Source organism: Hyalella azteca, unplaced genomic scaffold (genome assembly GCF_000764305.2).
Source record: "Hyalella azteca isolate HAZT.00-mixed unplaced genomic scaffold, Hazt_2.0.2 contig6408, whole genome shotgun sequence".
NCBI classification, from domain to species: domain Eukaryota; kingdom Metazoa; phylum Arthropoda; class Malacostraca; order Amphipoda; family Hyalellidae; genus Hyalella; species Hyalella azteca.
Genome location: NW_025936571.1, coordinates 76,998 through 87,562, shown reverse-complemented (window position 1 = coordinate 87,562; position 10,565 = coordinate 76,998).

Genomic DNA, 10,565 nt, shown 5'->3' with positions numbered 1-10,565 from the left:
GCGTGGATGCACCAACAATAACTGTAAGTCTTGCTCCTTGATGAGTGGGCTCATTAGGCTTTAAAAAGTTTGTTCCTTATATGATTTATAATTTTTAGTAACCACACAATATTTTTCGACGGAATGATGGATATAAACACGATGCATTGTTGAGATTCTAAACCAGGGTAATTTACTACCATTTTATCGAATTCATAGTATTAGTCTACAGCTGATCGCCCACCAATAAACCCACAATGATAGAACACCCAAAAGAAGGTATTATTGAGATGTAAGAAGAGGGCTTGGAGGAAGGCGATGTCTGTCAACTGGGAGTACGGTTGAGTTCGCTGCAAAGAATTGAATAAAGAAGCACGACATTCAAACAGACAGTGCTAACAGCAGTACATTAAGCGCTTTGTGGAAGAGGACGTACAAGAAGAAGACATGGAAAAGGATATCCTCTTCCAAATAACCCTAGGGTCTTATTAGGTGCGAGCTATGCGGTACGATGAATGTCGCCCCGCTGATTTAGACGCGACTTCATTACGTTCAGCGGCAGCAGGGCGAAGGCAAGCATCCTCACCGACTAATTTTGCATTGCCTTCACCAGAGGAGAACTCTCCCACGTGCAATCTTTGGCTTATAGCCCGCACGTCCAACTTTTCAGATACCCCTGTGTCCACCGCTAAAATCAGTTAACTCTTTTCCTTTCCAGCCGAAACCCCGGTATAGCCGCTGGTCCGGAGAAAATCCAATGTCGACTTATCAGAGAAACGGCCGCTGAACTGGTACATATGCACTGACGACTCTATTCAACAAGTCGCTGTCCACAGCAGACGTCCCTGGCATTTGCACGCACGTCCTGGTGCAGCCGATAGAAGGAAGACTGTGGTCAGGCAGCCAACTACAACCCATCTTCATGGCCTGATGTGCTATAAGCTCCTAGAGCATAACGTCACATCGAAGATCAAGTCCCTACCTCGACCAAAACCCCGTTCTTAGCAAACGCTTCCGATCCCAAATCATATCGACCAATCTCCAACCTGCCGATTTAGCGGAAGTTCCTGGAACGCTGTGAGGCCCGACAACTGAACAACCATCATCAGCAGTCCGATATCAAGTCTCGCCTCCAGTCTGCATACCGCCATCTCCACTCGACGGAAACCGCTATGCTGAAAGTTCTTTCAGATATTGCGCGAGCAATAATTGACCGCGGCGACATTGCGGCACTGGCTTTGCTTGAGCGTCGGTAGCGTTTGACACGGTCGACCACGCCACTTTATTGCATCGACTTGACGTATCGTTCGGCCTGCGCGGCACAGTGCTGCGGTGGGCAATAGATTCAAATGTGTTCGATGCAGGAACTCTTCTTCTACGCCATCGTTGGTCATTGTTCCACGTTGGTAGAACAACTGGGTGCTTGTCTTCTCGTCATTATACCGCGAGCGTTCAGGGAACCAACTGACATTTAAATAAATGCCCTACAGAGTAATTAAAAAAAAAACGCTCCTTTATCTATTGCAATACAAAATTGTGGATACCAATATTTCATTTCGATGATCAATCGCAGATATTCACATTTTGCACGTTAGGAATTTTATTTTGTTGTGAAGCTATGATATCTCGTGCATTGTTGAATCGAAATTTTACCATCACATGAACAGTATGAACAGTCGTTTGATTTAGAATGCGGAGTCATTTAGATTTTGAAACAACAGCTGAGTAACTATATTGTTGTGAGGTCGCTCGTACTGGTGGCTCAGTAATACGTGGCACAGCTAAATGCAAAAACTCTTCATGTAATCTGAGAAAAAAAGTTACACGTTTAACATGACCGTGTGACAAGAGCTGCATGACAGCGCGCAATTTCCTATCCGCACAAGTACAAGATCGCAACGTCGCAGACTGAGGCCATTGTAGGCTGCACTTGTAACGCAGTGTGTTTATTTAAGCAGCACTTCTTCAAACAGCAATAAAAATAAGCAGTAAAAACATCTTCCCATGGAAGTTGGGCTTAGTTAGCCATTTCTGAAATTGCAGTTAATGTCTGTAAACCTTGATTGATGTCTCCACCTCAAACTTTTTTAGATTGAAATGATTTCGTTTCATTTTTACTTTGGAATCAACTCGGTGTAGGTTACTCTAATCTCTCGAGTACTAAAATATGCCTTGAACCGTTTACAATTCTAAGTTGTTTACTTAGTCTGATAGCATCGTTGAAGCTCCGAGTATGAACATCTTCAAAAACAGACTAGACGAAGCTATGCAGGAGCATATGTTCAGTCTTAAAATGCCTAGCAAATTACGGACTAGGCAATAAGTCCAGCAGCTATCTCAATCAATCGTCAGTTATGGAAAGATCGGGTTCCAAAGGCCGGATCCCTTGTGATCAAGTCACGAAAAGTTCAAGAATCGGCAACAGGCCATGGGCCTATTTCTTCTATTCTATTCTATTCTATTCTATTCTATTCTATTCTATTCTATTCTATTCTATTCTATTCTATTCTATTCTATTCTATTCTATTCTATTCTACTTCCATCCTAGAGCCCGCTGGCAGAAACCCAAAGTTTTGTAAATGTAGCTTTCACGTCCTGCTACATCGTCAGCCAGGCGATAAATGCATTGAATGAACAAATTAGCTACCTACAGTATATAACTACAGAGAACAATTTTCCAGAAGAATTCATTAGCTACATTTAAATCTTAATTGGCTTAGAGATAAAAAATCCTTATTAGACATACTGCTTGCATGAAACTTGTGATATCATATATTAACCTCGGATAAAAATGTTAGATTATACTCATCAACCACATATACTATAGATGGTATTTATTCTTTATTTTCACGACTACCAATTATTATTATTGGCGGGCATACCACACTTATAAACTAAACAATATCCACCTTCCACCATCTCTACCTTACTTATAATCAAGAGGATTCCTACCTTCTACAATATCTGCGCCACTTTTAATTTATACCTAGGCAGCAGCATCATAATTTATACCTATAATTTATACCTAGGCAGCAGCATCATAATTTATACCTATAATTTATACCTATGCAGCAGCATCATTTAATTTATACCTATGCAGCAGCATCATAAATGCTTGCAGAGAAATACGGACCAGCAACTTTTAAAATCTATATTGAAGTAATTAATTCGAATTAATTTACCAAAATGTCTGATTGTAACTGAAGTCTGTTAGGATTCCTTGTTACTATCATACTTAAGAAATTATAATACACGACCGACGTCAACAAGAAATTAAATCTTGAAGTAGTTACTGTTTTTGTCCACAATTCCACATCGTGATAAAAAAATTAGCGATTTTTATAATATTCTCTTATAGAACAATACAATACTCGCTTGAAATGGTTTTAATATATTATCTTGATGTACATTATTTTAATATGAATATTTTTAAACTTCAACTTGAATATGCCCATTTTTGAGGAGTGAAATAAATACAAGGGTTATGCCTATTACATGAAAATTGTGCAAACAGATTCCTCATGCTGAAAGAGTAAAATCAAGAGTGTAATTCATCGAATGAAGTATCACGATAATATTCACGTAACGTACAAATAACATACAAACGTCAAGTGAATGTTTCATGTGTGTGACACACAGAGCTGCTGTGTGCGCTACAGCGTCGAGTCTGTATGTTCAATGCCGCATTCACCAGACTCTTGTTGTAGGTCATTTAGAAGCCAGAAAAAAACCGCCATGACGGGCCATTTGACATCTCACATTTATGCGAATAAGAGAATACACTAAAGTCTATGAAAAATTAAACTCAGTTTTATTTATATGCTCAAAATTTTGCCACTAAAATTGAAGAGACCATAGAACAGTTCGGTTCATGTCTCGGCAGTGTTTGGATGTACGAAGTTATATTGTCTACAACTTAACAGGCAAGCCTTGACTTAACATTGGACATTGAATTAACAATTAATTGAATTAATTAACATTAGCATTGGAGCCTTGAACTAATTTTCATCGTACAATATTGTAGTGAATACTGCCACCGCTCTGTGTCAACGGTAATTGTATTAGCAATCATTCCTATTATTATAGTTGTAATTCCATCTAATTCATCATGAATTAGATGGAATTCACTCATTCATTTCAGCTCAAGGACAGCGCCCATGTCAGCGCCCGGCCAGCAGGAAGCGAACGCCCACACCCCCTCCCCCCTCGTTGTATGCGTTGTGTGATCTGCATCCTTGTATGCGCTGTATGATTTGCATCGTTGTATGCGCTGTATGATCTGCATCCTTGTATGCGCTGTGTGATCTGCATCGTTGTATGCGCTGTATGATCTGCATCCTTGTATGCGCTGTGTGATCTGCATCCTTGTATGCGCTGTATGATCTGCATCCTTGTATGCGCTGTATGATCTGCATCCTTGTATGCGCTGTATGATTTGCATCCTTGTATGCGCTGTATGATCTGCATCCTTGTATGCGCTGTATGATCTGCATCCTTGTATGCGCTGTATGATCTGCATCCTTGTATGCGCTGTATGATCTGCATCGTTGTATGCGCTGTATGATCTGCATTCTTGTATGCGCTACATTCTTGTATGCGCTGCATTCTTGTATGCGCTGCATTCTTGTATGCGCTGCATTCTTGTATGCGCTGCATCCTTGTATGCGCTCCATTCTTGTATGCGCTGCATTCTTGTATGCGCTGCATTCTTGTATGCGCTCCATTCTTGTATGCGTTGCCCATTATGTATAAACATCACATTTGCGCTTCATATACAGTATAATCTTTATAACTTATGGACCAGCACTCCTTTTCCGCTCGCAGTCCGTTGTAAATACTAAAATTTATTTTGCCATGCAAATTTTACATGAAAAACACAATTTTTTCTTAGTTTCATTTGAAAAAAATATTCTAAAACACGTAAATGGCTGTAAATAATTTCATTTATTGTAATTAATATTGTACGATGGATGTGGTACGATGTCGTTATAGTGCAGCGGCATCACTGCGCCTAACAATGAAAAATAAATGACTCCTACGATTGAGTTAATTAATGAAAAATTACATTATATATATATTTATTAGTGTCAAAAAAACAATTCACTCGTCGGGGTTTTGTTATAATTAGTAGCGTCAATGATGTTTTTGAGTTACTTACGCGAAGTAGTCAACGCTGATCTTATAAAGTTAAAACATGAAATAAAAATTGTAGCAACTTACGGAAAAGGAACAGAAAGAAAGCTGCAGAAAAATTTTAGTAATTTTCAAGTATGAGAGAGTAACTATAAATGTTAAAAATACATCATTTACATTTGAAATTTCAAAATTGCGATCAATGTCACTTGAACAAAATAGTTGAATAGAACGTAGACGAGGCAGAATAGAATAGCTAGACAATGAGCACCTAACTTAAAATTTACCTTTTATTTGTAACTGGGTAATAGAACTTCCGCTTTTTTCATTTTAGACAGATAATAATTCGTCCAATAAGTGCTGCTGCTTGAAAAACAATGAAATTTTTCATGGATAACGTACTAGAAAAAGGCAGATTTAGATTTTAGTGATAGAATTGAACATCAATATATTCTCAATCGGAAACGAATCATCAATTCCTAGATGATAGCAAAAATAAAAATGAAATACCGTTGCAAATGACTATTTAAAATGGAAAAAGTGCGCAATAGAATAACTGTCGTCCACGCACCGACTCACACGCGCCAGCAACATTGCCTGCATGGCTTCATGGTGCCTGAGAAGTTTTTCCTTTAATGCTAATATATTAAAGTAAATATGAGGAAAGTAATTCTAAATCAGATGTCTGAACTTAACTTTTAATGAATAGTAATCCGCCTGAATCCGCTTCAAATTTTGAAAATTGCCCACAGACGTCAAATTCCAGTGTAAATCTGAATTTTTTGTTGCTTCATTAAAGAATATTTGAAGTTTTTTTGATAATAAAATGCTTATAACAGGATTCTAATGGCTGGTGAAGGCATAGTTAGAAATTGAATTTACATGAGATTATTTGTTTAGCTCCCCCGTCCGTAACGTATAATTTCCGGTTTCCGGGAACGCGTAAAAACTTTCACATTTGTCACGAGTGGACAGACCTAACGCTCTTTTTATTTCTGTGTTTCGTCACAAATTACGTAACTGCTGGCTAGAGCTTCAAGTTAAAATATTTGAAGGGAAAATACTGTCCAATGTACGATTGTGCTTTAATCTGAATAAATGAATCGGGAGGAATATGTAGATATTCTTGATAATATTGATATTTTTAGCCAGGACTTACAAACTAAAATCATAAATTTCGTTAACATTTGTCTCACGCGTTTATAGTTGGTGCCGAATGAAATGTTCCCTCTAAAGCGAAACGGACGACGAAAAAATTTCTGCCGAGCAACTCCAATTTTTTAATCCTAGTAAGAAACAATAGCCTGATATATTTGTTCGAGTCACTTAGGAAATAATATTTAACTGGTAAAAATATTATTCGTGAACTGAGGTGCGAAGAGAATGTGGTGAGTCACTGTTGTGAAAGCTGTGTATATGAGGATAACGAGAAGACGAATTTTGAAAACACGGACGAATACTGTATTGCTTTAGGCTTAAATATTTTTCATTGCAGTGAAATTAAATTGATTGAGGAAATAGTTGTGAAATAATATTGATAGTGTGACTTTATTTCATAGTTGTGAAATAAAATTGATTGAGGAGCGATCATAATGATTTGTGTTACACCGTTATTGTTTAAAGGAAAGATACAAAATTGGTGTCCACTTGCCCTGTGTGTAGCCGTAATACCCGCACTATTGTTGAATAAAATGCTATAGATTATACAGCACTAACTAGAAACAAATTAATTGACAGGGATGCAGAATAGTCAAATCATAATTCAAAAATGAAAGAATTTCATTTATTTCTAAATGGAAAAATAAACAAATAATAGAAAAATGCATAAATACATATAAATACAATAAAAAAAAAACACACGAGCAGCATTGCAAGGCAAAAATTCGGATGCTTATTTAACGTTACACTTTGACAAATTTTGTTGTCGCTTCCTCTTTCCTTATACGTTCTATCCTCAACTATAATTATTTACGGGAATGATAAAAGTTGGGATCTATTTATGCGATTTCAAATAGTAACATTTGAGAAAATACATTAGGTCTTTGATGATCAAGAGCTCTATAAGTTGATGAAAGAAAAATGAAATATGAAAATAGAAGTGGCAGAATCAACGAGTGCACAGTGCCAAACGCCTTTCTTAACGTGCCCCGATAACCAATTAGGCGGCTTGATCAAAAGCTGGTGTCACTCGATTGACTCAAGCGAGATGGGAACCTGTTTGACGATCCTCGATCTCTGTGTGGGAACCTGTTTGACGCATTAAGCGAGGCTTCATGGTGATTGATAGAAAGTTTAAGTGATGAAATTGACTGATTGAATTATGAGCGTATTTTAGGAAGAAGGTCAAATCAGTATTCAGAACCATTGGTCACCGCCAAACTCTTCAAAGCGGTTCAAAAAACAATCACTAGCTAGGGAACGAACAACAAGTGTGAACTGATCCATTTCTGATGAGAGGGAGGTTTAGATTAAAAGATTGAAGGTCTGATTGAGGTTGATTGAAGAGCACGTCAATCGATTGACAGAAGCGTTACTTTAGATTCGATTGATCAAAGTTAGTTCCCGGAATTTAATCTTACCGGCAATAGCTTTTCCTTTGCTTTACATCAGTCTCATATTAAGACTTAGCGCGCTTATTCGGCGTTCTTTTCAAGGAGTAATATTGATCGGCTTACTTGCGTAGATTTCTAAGCTATTCTTGAGACTTTTTTCTTTGCTAAGATGTTATTGAGATTTTTTCATGACTGAGACGTTCATGAGACTTTTTGCAAAATTGAACGAATAGCGGCCCCCACGTTTTCATTCTCGATGAATGAAAGCTACATCAAACGCAGTTTCCCGTCGAATCATTTATTACTCTGTGTTGCGTCGGTGAGCAGTGAAACGTAATCTTCTATGTCCGTTTCGATGAATTTGATGTCGATGTGTCTTTAGAATAACTCGTCGTCAATAGTTTATGCGTCCATTTTTGTAGCGACCAAAGTTGTTCTCGCGAGTATTTCATGCACGATGAAACAATAATATTGTCCTGACATGATTTTCATAGACTTAGCAGCAAGATTTGTGCAATTTACGTATATTCGTTGGAACAAGTTTTTCCTCGTTCTCGCTTAAGCAACAGGTTTTTTTTTTTTTGTTAAACATCTTGGCATATTTGGTAACATTTCCTCACAAATGCTGCACGGTTCACCATGTACAAACGACCAACTCTCACCATCATGACCTGTGATCCCTTAAGACGTGCCAAAAACCAGCCTATTTAGGTTATGGTGGCAAAAAGGTATGAGGGTATGATTTATGTATATATGAAAGGAAATATTTATAGATAGAAATCGAAGAAAAAAAAAATAAAATACGATTGTATGGACAAAACAACATTTCAAGATAATAATAGTGCCCAATAGAAAATAACCAACAGACTCCCAGAGACTCTCTGGACAGGGAAATCCTTCGGTCAGCCGAGTTGTGGGATGAATTCTTTGTGGGTTGGGATTCTTGTAGCGCTAGAAGAACCTTTTAGCATCAATTGATTTGTGGATATTTTGTTTGTTGATTTATAATATAATTTATAATTATGTACTTATCCTGCAAAAATACCTCAATAGTCAATGTAAAATTTAAAAATGTGTATCAAGTTCAATAGTACGCAGAAATTCAAGTTACAAAGCTCCCACACGTGTTCCCTCAGTATATGTAAATATTTTTATAATTACAGTGAGGTAAATATATATAGGTTACTTTGTTATCCGGTAACAGGCAGCAAGAAATAATGGGTTTAGATGTTATTGAGACTATTCTAAGTTCGATTAAAATAATAAGTGATAAAGGTTTTTCGAAACTTTGGAGTAATTACAACACTTTTCTTTAACTTCACTTCTTGTTTGCTTGTTTGTCTGTCTGCTACAAATCTTATAATCGATATTTGTCCAATCAATCTTAAATTTTCCACACTTGTGTAAAGTCGGAGGCAATGCATGAATCAATTGACAGAATAAATAATTTTGAAAATTTTAATTTTTTTTAATTTTAAAAATAAAAGTTCAAATTTAATTTTTGTAACATTTGAAAGTAAAATTAGAAATTTATTGTACATGTGTAACATCGGAGATATATGATTCTTTAGAAGTGTTGTCCTTAAATAGTCATTTTTAAACGCATATTATTTTTCCTGTAAATTTGCCAAAAATAGTCTAGCATTGTTATTTTCTGTCTATTACAAACTATTTCTCCCTATAGTCAGCATAAACATTTGAACTAAAAATTCACCGGTCTATCTATTTTGATTAAATTACGCACGCAATCGCATGCCTTAACGAATTGAGTAACAAGTGGTCTTTTATCACTCAAAGCAAATTATTTTATGTCTATATTCTAAAGTCATTTTTAACAAGACACGGCCAGCACAAATTTTCCTCATGACTCTGTCTTTTTAACTATCAACTCTCATGCTGGACCGTAGCCCAACTGACCTTGTGCAATACTTTCAAAACTAGCTAAGTAAACGTAAGTACTTACGCTCTATTTTCTTGCCTACGATTGGTGGATTTTGCTTGAAAGGCCGTCAATGATTGGCTGATGAACTTACGATCTCTTAACTGTTTTTAAAAGAGTGGCTTGAAAGGCCGTCAATGATTGGCTGATGAACTTACGATCTCTTAACTTTTTTTGAAAGTATAGGCCACTTGTGATGAGTTTAGGACTTCTTAGTCCACGGTCACGCTGATGCGCCGCCTTCAACTGCCTACAAGTGCTCTGTCATCGTGAGATGAAGGCCGACTCTCAAGCAGCCATGCAAGGCTAAATTCTTCCGTCCTTAAAAACGTGAAGAAACTCTTCAGCTCCAGTCAAAGAAGCCGTCACCTGCAGCCCTACGCGTCAGATATCAACCACTATGAAAAATATAACCCAGTACTCAATGCAGTGAGTGACAGAGAGCGCATTTTCTCAAAATCGACGAAAACGTGAAATCACGGACAGACGGACGGACATGACGAGCACAGTAGTGCCTTTTTCCATAAATGAGAAAATGCGCTAAAATGTACGACCGTGTCAAAATGTAAATGTAAGACCGTGACTCGTCAATCCCTAAGATCTTAAATCCAGTGTGTGTCAAAGGCTTCTAGATGTTGACTTAGTCATGATATTACCTAGACTTGAAGTAAACTTCAGTAGCTGCTGTATATTAAGGTGAATTTTTTTAATTGAAGGTAATTTCAAACGATACGTTGTCGATAATACTGAAATACGACTGCATTATGAATATCTTTGACTGATACATTTTGTCATCCAATTTAAAATTATGAACAGTTTCAATTAGTTTGCCCTTATCAATATGTTTCTACGATCGTGAGCGCAATTGAAGTGAACCAAACCTAAATTGGACATTTCAATAAAAAATAAAAACAAGCTAGCCGTGTATAACGATAAAATACAAAATTCACGGTGATTAATAT